Here is an 11,232-nt window from a genome sequence, read left to right on the forward strand (position 1 = left end):
CGGGCCATAACTAGACGAACTTTTCGTTCCTGCTTCAGTGCCAAAAAGAAAAAGTCATAAAGTTCCTGAGGAGGATGATCAGCTTCTCCTGCATGTTGGTTTTGGACTCCACCCACTGATTACATCATCAACATGTCACGGCCCAAAGCTGTCCTGATTAGTGGACGCTTTTTTTAAGAGCTAGTCCTAAAAAAAGAAGCAGATTTCCAGCTGGATGGATGTCAAGAAAAACACGGTTTATTATTTAATTTAAAGATAAATGCTCCTTCACTGGTTCTGCAGCAGGAAAACGGCCTCGCTGAAACAATACGACGACGGAGTAGTAGGGCCACAAAAAAAAAGAAGTAAAATTACGAGATTTTTTCTCATAAATTTAGGAGAAAAAAGTCATAGATTAACAAGGACAAAAAACTGAAGTTGTCTGTATATCGGAGGCTAGCTTGAAGATGAAATATGTGGAGCTTTTTGTGAAGCTTTATTTCCGGATTATTATAGGTTTAAAACAAAGAGATTCTGAACCTTTTGGCGACTCAAAATCATATTATTGTCATTGGAGCCGTCTTTCTGGGGTTCGGTGTCGGTAAAGCGGACTTTCATATGTAAAATAAGGAGCTCAGAGACACGTTTGGGTGTAGAGGACCGCTGCAGCCTTTATTCTCCTTTTCATTCACAAACCCTGAAGTTCATCTGTGACCTTACGTCATGAACCTGTCATCCAAGCGCCAATGCGGAAGTAAACAGTGTAACATACGCCCCCCCCCTCCAGATGGAACGTTTCATCACTAAACAACAAAGATGAATGAAAACAGTCTTGTTACATTAGTATAAGAACGTTGAAAATGCCAAAAAAGTGCTCCTCCTCGGATGGAAGCGTCACACAAACGTAGAGATCTGGCCTTTGGTGGAGGAAGAAAGGATTCAAGCGGACAGCTGCAGGGACACCGATGGCTTCATGCAGAGATCCTGCAAACCAACCATCAATAAATAAAACATTAATAAATCATAAATCAAACAAATGAGCTTCCAGACATTTGGAACGTTATCAATAAACATTCAGCTCACCTGTTCAACTAAGTTTAGTCGGTCTGATCTGCTGCTGCGCGGCGTTCACTGCATGCTGCTCTGCATGCTCACTTCCACAATAACCTCCTAAATTTACGAGTTCTTTCTCATAAATTTACGAGATAAAATCTCGTAATTTTACTTTTTTTAATTTATTTTTTGGTGGCCCTAATACTCCGTCGTACAATAAAGTAAAACACACTAGAAAAATAAAAGTAGAATAAACATAAAATATATTCACAAAATGCTTTAACCCTTGTGCTATCTTAGATGACCCCCCCCCCCTTCCATTGAGGTGTTCTCCCTACCATGACAAAGGTGGATAAAGGTGGAAAGATTTCATGTAATCCATGGACACCAGTGAAGATCACAAATCATTGAAGAAAATAGGTTCAGAGCTCTGTCTAGTGGGTCTAGATGGGGGGTAAAGCACAGGGGTTACATAACTGCCTCCATGCGCGGTGGCATTAATCGGGAAACGGCCGCCAACTTGAATTTTTTATAAAAAGCACCTTTACTACCAGATACAAACGTAAACTTGTCGGGATTTTTATCAATCGTCTCAAAACTTCAATGGCAAGCTACTTTGGACAAAATGTTGGAATTAGAAGTTGTAGATGGTCAACGGCGTGAGCGTGGCGAGCTTATAACTCCTATGTTTTTCAATGTGAAATTTGAATGCATGCCTCCATGTCAGGAACTGAACATAATGAAAAACACTGGATATGGACATATAAGGAATGTGGGTGTGGTTAGCATAAAACCACTGTTGCTAAGGACAACAAAAAGTTGACTTTCTCCGATTCGTCTGAAACTTTTCGTCAACCCAATGCGACCTAGACATAAAACGGTTGCTATGGAGATAAAATCAACAGAAAAGCCGCCATTTTGAAGATACTTATAACATATAGCTCTCACCAATGGAGCAATGTGTTTTTCTGAGTGAGTTGATGATGCTGATCGCTAAGCTAGCACTTTTAGCCACATTAGCATAACTAGCATGGTTAGCATAATTAGCATCTAAAGCAATGTGTTTTTTTGAGTCAGTTGATGATGCTGATATGGCACTAACATGTCAGAGATGTACTTTGGTGCTCGGCCATGGAGAGACTTGTACACAAGCAGAGCTGCTTTGAAGTCTGTTCTTTGAGGTACAGGGAGCCAGTGCAGAGACCTGAGCACAGGACTAACAACTAGCATTGTTGGTATAATTAGCATAACCAGCTTTGACTAGCCTTGATCAAAGGTGGGCGGTGAGGTCGGTGAGGGCGGCGCAGTTGCGCAGAGGTGGGCGGTGGGACCGGGTAGCGCCGCTTGCGGCTTTAATCTTACTCTTTTTTCCCCTCCTCTGAGTCGTTCGGACAGCAGGTCTTCAAACCGGGTCACAGAGACTGAAGTACTGCTGAAAGCGTCCGTCATTCAGCTGCACCTCCTGCAGCAGACGGTGAAGCTCATACCGGGAGAATCTCTGAATGATGTCATAAACCCAGACATGATCCCTGATGCTTCTGGAGCTATTCAACACAGATAAACCTGATTTGTAAACATCATCCGTGTCTTTTATGACTTTTACATGAGATCCACAGTCAATGGTTACATGTAGTAGTAAGGTGGAAAACCTTTACCAGTAGCTCCTCCCACACGCAGCAGGTGGTCAAGTCTATGGACACAATTCTGGACAGGCGACCACCAGAGAATTTGATTCCTGTCAAAAGAGACTTGAGCCTGTGGATGGTTCATCCAAAGTCCTTCATCACCACCTGAGTAGTAGATGGTGGAGATTCTTCATGAACTGTCATTCCTTAAAGGACATATATTTCATGTTTTTCTTAAGCCTTTCAGAGTAGACTATGTCCATGTAAAGGATCATAACACCTTTGGCACACTAAGGAAGTAAGACGACTCAATCTCTGAGGCTCCACTTTTCGTGTGGATGCTCATGACGTCATGCCTTGTTTTTTGTGAGGAATGGACTTTCTAATACACTCTAAAGCTCCAAATAGTTGATTTTGCATGATATATGCTCTTTGAGGTCTTCCAAGGTGTTCATTGATCCCAGCTTTTATAAGTCACTCACATTAGTCCTCGTCTGCTTTAGTTTTACCTGCAGCAGACACTATCCTCCTCCTGCCATCCCAGCCCCGATCATCGACATCCACCGACCATCCACAAATGGCGGCCTGAGAGCAGTGCAGGCCTGGTGTTGAGACGTGAGGAGCATGCATGCTCAGGATTTCATTACCTGTTCTGTGCATCTAGAACTTCTCTCTTTGATCCCACACTCTAATGCTTCCCCTTCCCTCCTGTCTGCGATCAGTTTGAAGCATTCAGGTGAAAAAAGCTTTTCTCTGCAGACCTCTCTGCGTTCTGCTCTGCAGGTTTTTCAGCAGACTCGTTCAGAACTCAGGAGAGTTAAAAAAGTTATTAAAAAATGTTTTTACCTTCTAATCCAGAAAGTAAAAACTATGTGATAAGTTATTTTAATGTGATGCATATTTATTTTTTTACCGTCTAGGTTTTTTACTAAAAAAAAGGGCATTAAGATTTTATGAAATCATTTTCTTTATTACAAAACTGTTGTTGTTTTTTTCCACCCAGATTTGTCCCAAGAGTCATCTTTTCCTTCAATATATTCAAAATTATTCTCCAAAATATTATACTGCTATGCAGTAACAGATTAAGCTTAATGCGTTTTAATTTCTTATTTTCCCTTTTGTTTAGTATCTCTATTTTTACTTTGCACCAGGGTGAAAGAAACCAGAAAAAACAGTTGATAAAATATTCAGCTCCAGACAAAAGATGGTCCGTTTTGCTCCTAATTCAACGCTGGACGAAGAGCGGCCATGGAAATCCAGTCAGGAGAGGCTAAGGTTCATTACAAAAAAAGGCAAACAAATCCAAAGTCTGTGATCCAGAGTCAAAAACACAGATAGAAAGCAGACCAATGCACCAAGAGGACAGACTAGAGTCTAACCAGGGACAGAAAACGGGTCAAAGACAGTCGGTCAAAGCAGGAAGTGCTGAACCGTAAGCTAAGACACAATGAACAAGCAGAAAACACGAGGAACAGTCGGTCTTTAGCTGGAACAGCTGGAACACATGAGAGATGAAGCACTGCGCTGGAATCAGGGTGAAAGCAAAGACCATGACAACGCGGCGATGTGACGTTGAGTCCCCAACCACCAGTCTGATGAGAACGCCGACGTCTTTTCAGCTGAAACGTTTCTGTGTATTTGCATAGAACAGTGAAAGGAGCATCAGAATAGTTCAAGTTCAATCTGGGAAACTCCAAGCAGGTCTACTTTACCTGCATCCATGTGACTGTGAGCAAACAGGGCTGTGGGCTCCAGGCAGATCGTCCTCATTAATGTAGGAGAGGTTGTTCGGGAACAAGGTGTTTGACCGGAGGACCAACTGTATAAATAGAAGCGTAAGGATGTCCTTAAACGGTCTTAGGGGTTCTTAACCTCTTTAATCCTAAAATAATGAAGCCTCTTGTGCTTCATTTAAAGGATTGATTGTTTTATAGCCTTGTCCTAATCTTTGCTTTACCACACAGAGTGAACAGAGTTTGGAATTCAGGTGTGCCTTTGTCTAGAGAGGCCGATTGAAATGTGACACGATGTGGTACAGAAGAAACATTAGAGCAAACAGAGAGCGCACACTTTAGAGGGCTTTCATCAAGTGTTGGAAGAATTACATTTTTATGAACATGAGTCTTGTGTTCTCCTTACAATAGTCAAGAGTAATTTATTCATTGGAAAACCAAAAAACTTTCTCTTAGAAAATGGTGTAAGTGGCATCTCCACCTGATTCATTGAACTCCAACAAACATTTCTGCCAACCGAATCAGGTTGAGATTTAGAATGACGTCAACGCTAGAATTTGAGAAAAAAGAGGAGACATTAGTCAGAGGACCAAACCAGAGTCATTGGCTGCTTCCTGCAGACATCAGAGCCACATGTCACAGATTTAGCTCCATTCACTGAAGTCCATTTGACCATGCATGGCAAAGACTCCTTCCAGCTTTATTTATAATGTATCAGCATGCAGCAAATGTGCACAGAATATCTTTTGAGCCAGTATTATTATGAGAACTTCCAATACAGAGTTACTTTTGTAGTAAACACAATAGTTAAAGTAGAAGATTATTAACATGATTTTATGTCATCCGTATGCACTAGAAAGATTGCCTAGAAAGTGGCACGTTTACAGGTATATATATGTATACCGTATATCTTATAACAGTAGCCCCAGCATTTATTCCTAAAATAAATAGCTGCCGCTTAGTTTACCGTCAACCAGTTTATTAGAGACATCTTTTGGAGACCGGCTTGTATTTCATCACAGATAGAATAGTAACGGGTTCATTTTGCGAAAGAGGAACATTTCAGGAACATTTATTGAAATAATGAGAACAGTAAGGTACATTAAGGTACTACTGCCAGTGATGCCACAGGCGCTGGCCTACATCCGTCCAACCCTCCCATGAAAGAGTTCATCATCCTCAGATCCATCACATGCATTGATTATTTCACAATCCTTGACAGATTTTCTGATCATTTCTGGGGTGATTTCTAGCCAAGCTGATATTATCCACATAACTTTCAAACGCAGGGCAGGCGCTGTCCAAGTCCTGCCAGATGTCCTTGTCTTCCTCCCCGACAGCCCATTTGTCATACAGCTCTCAAAGTTTGTCTTTGAAGACCTTTTTCCAAACATCAGCAGGTTGGACGTACTTGGTGGAACCATCAAGGATAACTGCTGATGTTAGCATCCCAGACAAGAAGTCTCTTCTGGAGACAAAAACACTGCACACCTTCTGACACCACATAATTCCACATCCATCCATCTGCTTATTGAGGCCACTGCCACAGCCTCTTGGTCATCTTGTAGCCTTGCCACTTCTCACTTTGCACCTCGAAATACAGTAAACAGCTTATAATTATAAATAAAGCTTAATTGATAAATGTAATTTTGTGCCGTCTGGTGAATTGAGATTTCGGATGTTTTTATGGTAACACTGCTGCTGCCAGATGGTTTGACTGTAGGACCAGGCATGTCAAACCAAGCAGATGTCTCGTCCATCCATTCCTAGATGCATTTAGAATCCACCCCAAAATGTCGCGCAGATTCCTTATCAGAAAGTTTTTTTGGTGTATGCCACTCTGCAAAGTTTAAAAGAAAAATCAAATCAACTCTGCACTAGCTTGCAACACAAACCGTAACCATAGACACCTGTCCTCATGACACGGGGAAGACACGGTGCTTAAAGAGCCAGGCCACTATTGGAGACCACTGTCTAATAGTAACGATCACCTGTTATGCTGCATTCACACTGTCAGGAGCATCAGGTTTTTAATGTTAAGTCCATGTTCAGACGCGATCCAAGGTCTGGGCGTCTGGTACAGAGCTAGTGAGCTCCGCTCCCCAGGGTCCGGTAGAGCTAGCGGGCGCCGCCACCTAAGTGTTTGTTGCCCGACAGATGGAGAGCCGTCGTGGGTGGCGTCGTAGCGGCTGCACTCACTCTGGCTCCGTGGGCCTAGGATGTTTTATATTATTTCCATCAACACAGTAATGAAAAGACCCTCCAGCTTTATTTTTCTCCTCTCAGGTTAATGCTCAAACTGGGCCACAGACAGACAGAAAGTAACGTTTAAAAACGGTCGTAACCCCGGCGCAGCTCCCGCTGCAGCAGTGAAGTCCACTGGGAGAGACTCTGAAGGATCTGGGGAATCCAGACACAGCGACGTGCTCGCCAGCGCCTCAGTGGAGCTCTCTAAAACACATAAACCCAAACTACTCGCTCAACATCGTCCATGTTCTCCGTGATGTGACAACGAATGAAGTCCAGAAAAACGTTGGCGGTTGTTCCACGGCCAGGGCGTCAAGGCGTCGTGGCCAGGCATCGAGCAGTAAATTTGTGGCGTCTGCCGCCTCTCTTTTGACCTGCGAATCGCGACCGATGTGAGTGGAGCATCAGACCCAGCAGCTATTGGAAACCGGTATCAAGAAGAGACAAGCAACACTTCCAGGATTTACGGTTTATAAGAGAGCCAAAGGAAGGTAGGGCAGGTCGGTAGGACATTTGTAAAATAAATGTTGATAGGGTTACCCTCTATTATTGACGTAGAATTGTGTTATATACCATTTAGTTGTCAATTTTGCCTGTTTATCTGTAAACCAAAAGTAACATTACACAGTCGCCATTTTGCCTGACGGCACAGGAAAAGGGTCTGTAGCTCCGCCCCTGCTCCCATTACTCACTTGGCGAATGGCATAGCGTTGAAAATCCTGGCTGTAGTGACTCAGAGAAATGCAGATGTCTTGCAGGTGCAGGTTCCTCAGGTCGCTCCTTGACCTTCACTGTTATGACCTTGACCTTCCAGCCGTCTGAGACAAGAAACAGGACTAGTTAAGACGCCGGACTTGTGTTTTTGTTTCCATGCTGAGTGTCACTGTGGGATTTACCACTGAATGTCACCACCTACGCTGCTGTGTGGACTGCTTCATGCTTGCTGTATCATTTCCACAGGATTGCTCCCTGTAGCTGCAAACGCTGCTCTTCGACTGTAAACTTCCTGTCTTTATTATCGTTTTTCACCACTTTTTCTGACACATTCAAACCTCTCCGATGGGGCGAGCTATCCTCCCTCTCTTTGTTGAGTCATGAGATGCATTGTGGCGTGTGATTACCTCTTTCAGTAGGCGGTCAAACTTTGACAGGAGCTGGGCTAAAATTAGATCAACACCTGAGCAATTTGTTGCCTTGAGCAGCAAATCTGAGCCATGAATTTGGCATTTGAGTGACTTCCATCACCTAAAGAGAAACAAAAGAAGTGAATTAAAGTTGTAAATTATTTACTGGTATTTAAGAAGACAAACAGCCGGAGGAAGAAAATGTGTTTTCCACAGGAGGAAAACGCTTTGGGACTCATACACATCAGCCATAAAATCTTCAGCAGAAGGAGAATGCAGCACATCCACAGAACATAATGAGCAGCGGATGAAGCCACGAGGCAAGTAAACACTAACCAATAACAGTCCTGCACACATATCAGCAGCAGAAATACAATAAAATATATGCACGCTGTGACAGAGTAAAGCCACGAGGAAAGGTGTTCAAACTCTGTTCTTTGCACTAAATGATGAGGTGTATCCCTTGGTCTATCCTAGACACTTTACCATTGGGAGTGTTTTTCAACCAGTGTGCCGCAGCACACTAGTGTGCCGTGGGAGATGGTCAGGGGTGCTGTGGGAAATTACCCTCTTTCACTGATGTAAAAACATTTCCCATCTCCAGGAAATCAGCTCTTTGTTCATCCAAACAGGCCCTGATAAAACACTGAGTAGTTAGGAACATAAAAGATCATAAAAGTATTTTTTCTTTGCGTTTATTTGATTCTATTAAAGACATTTTGATAAGAATGACGGTACTGCGATTTAGCTGCAACTAAAGCTGTTTGCGAAAAAAGTCCCGCCCCTTTAACTGTCTCCACCAATCAATCTTGGAGGTTTAATCACACGTCATCAGTCTGACCAATCAGAAGTGGTTAAAGTCTTCACTTCCTTGTTCTGATTCTGCTCATAAAGTCTCTCAGTTCCAACAGAAATACCAGCTAAAGCTCGTCTTTAGCGGTGTAGCTTTCCACAGAATCCGGTGTCAGACCGTGGAACAAGAGAACAAAACAATGATGCTCAGAGAAGAGAGTCTGTCTGCCATCACTACATCTCCCATGATGCATTGGGTTAAAGTGATAGCGCCCCCAGCGTACAATGAGTCATCCTTGTTAAACGTCTTGAAACCACAACGAACACACAGTTTGTAAATTTTTTAACTTAACTTTTATGTCATATTTTAGAAAAAACAGCTGCAACTTCCAGCTTTTCTGCCACAATTATCACAAAAATGCACGTGAGATCATGGAGGGACTGGGGCTGTAGATCAATACAGACTATGAGTTTCTGCTTCTTCTATTTTTTTGGATGCTGGCGTGCCGCGGGATTTTTGTCAAGGTTAAAGTGTGCCGTGGCTCAAAAATGGTTGAAAAACACTGATCTAGACCCACTAGACAGTGCTCTGAACCTTTTTTCTTCAATGATTTGTGATCTTCACTGGTGTCCATGGATTACATGAAATCTTTCCACCTTTATCCACCTTTGTCATGGTAGGGAGAACACCTCAATGCAAGGGGGGGGGGGGTCATCTAAGATAGCACAAGGGTTAATCTGTTAGGATTTCTTCTGTTGCTGTTTAGATTTTTGAATCATCTGAACAACAGTTCAGCAGCCTCAAGGTGGAGGGGGGCATGATGATTCTGTTAACATGCCCCCCCCCAAATATGTGATGACAGGGAATAACCAGACATTTGCATGGCGACAATAGAAATGCTTTTATTACACCATCATCAGAGTTCAATCAGGAGCCTAACTGTCAATCATGACTTTGCTCCCATAGCTTTACCTTTGATGAAGCGTTTAAGCCTGACAAAAGGTGACGAGGTGTTTCTGGTATTGTCTGTTCTCTAAGAGAAGGAAACGGCACCGGCTGAGGATATTTAATGTCACTCTGGTCCTCACGTCTGCATTCTGGGACTATTTCCATTTCTGTGTAAAACTACCTGTATCCGATGAAGGCAGGGGCGGAGTTACAACATTTTATATGGGGAAGGGGTGGGAGGGGGCAGAAGAATGTCATGGGGGGCACGGGGGCAGAGTGGAAGGCCATTACAGGTGACAGGATCAAAAACCATATTTCAGTTTTATTATTGCTTTTATTTCATTTAGACATTTTACCTTTGTTTTATTTTGGCGATTCTCGAAGAAGCTTGTATTGAGGATTTCTTAATCTTTGTCAATAGTGATAATAAAATTGGCTCTAAAATTGGCGGGGCTAGTTTGGGGCAGAGACTTTTTGCAGGGGGGGTACTGTAAACATACATATATATTACTGAACAATCATCTCTGATGTCACCCATTGACTTCTACAGGCCCAAACTTAAAGATGAAGTTGTCAGCTCTCAGATGCAGCCCTGTTGGCTGAGTTAACTCCACCTACAGTAACTCAGACGTTCCAAATATGGGAAAAAGGGGCAGGACTGAATGAAGTCGTTTTTTTCCTCTTTTGTTTTTGTCCACAATCCCTCCATGCTCTCGTTTTACATTTTACAAACAGACACTTCTAACTTGTAACCAGTGTCATCCTCAACAACCAAAAATATACCTCTAGGACGCCTGTGGAGGAAATTACTGCGTCGTTTCTTATGGGGGGGACTGCAGGGAGGCTCACAAATGTTGCCAAATGACTTATGCGAAAGCTAACGCTCCTGCACACTGCAACGTCCCGCTAATGCCTGCTTGACTCTGCAGTGTGGGATCTTTCTTCACGTCTGTGAATCAGACTTGGAGAAAAAAAAGACAGCAACCATCGCAGGGCCGTAGTTACATTAAAGTTCAGATCTTAGATCTCACAATTTACAAGTAAGTCAGATGGAGTGAGTGAACAACAGCTGCAGGAATAAAACTCATGTTGTTATTAGCAGTTTTGCATGTCATGGTGCCTCTGTCAGCTCTCCTCCCCCTCCCCTCCCCTCTCTGCATTTGCCCACACTGTCTTTTGCTCATAGTTGTTAATTAGACATTATTGTAGCTTCAGCCTGGCCTCACTTTTGGTGAGTTATTAGCACATTCTGGGACTGCACCACTCCAGCTGCTTAATTATAAGCTACAATCTTTGCCCAGCAAAGCAGAGCAACTCCTTTTTGTGTTTGCATTCATTAATTGTAGTAAATGTCAGTTGCTGCAGGCGATTAAAGGCAGCCATCATTTAGCAGGTCTTTCTTTTGATAAGGGCAATTAGACCACCAGCTAGTTGAGGAAAATCGATGAAGAAAGAGAGAAGCGGCTCTCAGAAGCCTCAAAGATGGAGGACGATGGAGCGGTGTGAGAGCGGGCTGGGGTTTGCAACAAACATTCGTCAGAACGTAGGCGGGTGCAGCTGATCTCTGAGGCAGTTTCCCAGCATGCCTTGAAAATAAACCCCTCAAATGCTGACCCAAAACGGGGTTTGGAGTTGTAGATGACTGCTGATCCATGATGAAGTCCGGTGAGAAAAGTAGAAACTCTAAAGCTGAAAACCCTGAATGTCAAGGTGCTGATCTTTTTATGTAA

The 11,232-nt window shown here is 43.1% G+C and overlaps 1 long non-coding RNA gene across 1 annotated transcript; it reads right to left on the reverse strand.

Moving 5' to 3' along the window:
- Window positions 1-3,648: 3,648 nt before the first annotated feature.
- On the reverse strand, window positions 3,649-8,938 carry LOC144993509 (uncharacterized). The gene is made up of 3 exons (XR_013657067.1): window positions 7,330-8,938; window positions 4,370-4,476; window positions 3,649-4,287 (listed from the first exon to the last, which is right to left on the reverse strand). It is a non-coding gene; the product is annotated as an uncharacterized LOC144993509 (long non-coding RNA).
- Between the last annotated feature and the right edge of the window lie 2,294 nt (window positions 8,939-11,232).

The sequence above is a fragment of the Oryzias latipes genome, chromosome 1 (genome assembly GCF_053564925.1).
Source record: "Oryzias latipes strain Hd-rR chromosome 1, Olatipes_Hd-rR_3.1".
Taxonomy (NCBI): Eukaryota; Metazoa; Chordata; class Actinopteri; order Beloniformes; family Adrianichthyidae; genus Oryzias; species Oryzias latipes.